The following is a 1,301-nucleotide window of genomic DNA, read 5'->3' as shown; positions in this document are numbered from 1 at the left end:
TAACAAAGTGGATCGTATAGAGATTATAGGTAGATTACGGTTCGTTCCGATGAGCAGCTCATATAAGACTGAGATGTAAGCAAGGTTATAAGGAAGGTTGGATAATATGGAAGTCTGCACAAAACTTAATTAATCTATATTTATGACAAAAGAAAAATAAAGATTTACTATTTTTACATTTACGTACAAACACTCACAGTATTCTTAGGAATCTGACATAAATATACATTTCTAGTGAAATGCCTTCAACTGAGTAGGAAGGTGAAGTCCACAGGGGGGTATTAGATAAGAGAGAGGGTCGGCTAGGGGCCGATGACCTTTATATAGTCGAGGGGGGCGTGGCTTAGCGATTCATAGTCATGCTTCGAACCCGAACGTATGACGTACGTTGTCATACCTATGAGCAACATTGGGGTGATGAGACGGCTTCAAAACTTTGATCGTACCATGCGGGAGATTTGAAAGTCTCATTCGATTCACGGTTGGCTATAACACCCCTCTCCGAAAGTCCTGAATAACGGGGGACAGCTGGACTAGGGAGTCTTTAGTCACCGTGAATCGTCTAGGAGGCTGGTCGCTCCCCTGCACAGGGTGTCAGCAATGATCTTATCTTCTCCTTTTATGTGGACCATACGAAAATTCAAGGCTTGGAGGACAAGGGCCTACCGGAGGACTCGTTGATTGGAGACACGGGCCCTCTCGATGAAGGTAAGAGGGTTGTGGCCGGAGTAGATGAGTGTTACATGACCAGGATATTTCGGGTAACACTTGAAATGTTTGAATGTAGAGACGAGGGCTAAGGTCTCCTTCTCCACCGTAAAACATGATCGCTGGTAGGGTAGCAGTTTGGAAGAGTAGTAACACACGGGATGTAAAGCCCGGATGTTGTCGTCTCGAAGGAGCGTTGGCAGGCTGGAGACCAGACGGATTTCTCCTTGGGACTGGTGAGGGCTGTGAGAGGGGCAGCAATAGAGGAAAAGTTGCGATAGACACGGCGGTAGAAAACCGCCATTCCCAAGAACCGTTGGAGATATTTCCTGTTGGAGGGTACAGGAAAGTTCAGGATAGCCTCCACGTTCGCCTACTTAGGTCAGTACTGTCCGTTTCCCACCTCATGCCCCTGGTATGATATTGTTGCACTGCCAAAGATGGACTTAGACAGGCTGACGACAAATCCAATGGTGGCAAGTCGATCAAGAAGGGCGTCCAACTTTCGGAGGCGTTCTCCCCAGTTATCTGCTAAAATAAGGATATCGTCTAGATAAGCAATAGTGTCAGGGAGGCCAGCAATAGTATGATTA

This window comes from Oratosquilla oratoria, chromosome 10 (assembly GCF_046742065.1).
Source record: "Oratosquilla oratoria isolate Oo_2021 chromosome 10, ASM4674206v1, whole genome shotgun sequence".
In the NCBI taxonomy this organism is placed as follows: Eukaryota; Metazoa; Arthropoda; class Malacostraca; order Stomatopoda; family Squillidae; genus Oratosquilla; species Oratosquilla oratoria.
The sequence above is the reverse complement of the archived record's forward strand: the minus strand, read 5'-3'. Positions refer to the sequence as shown.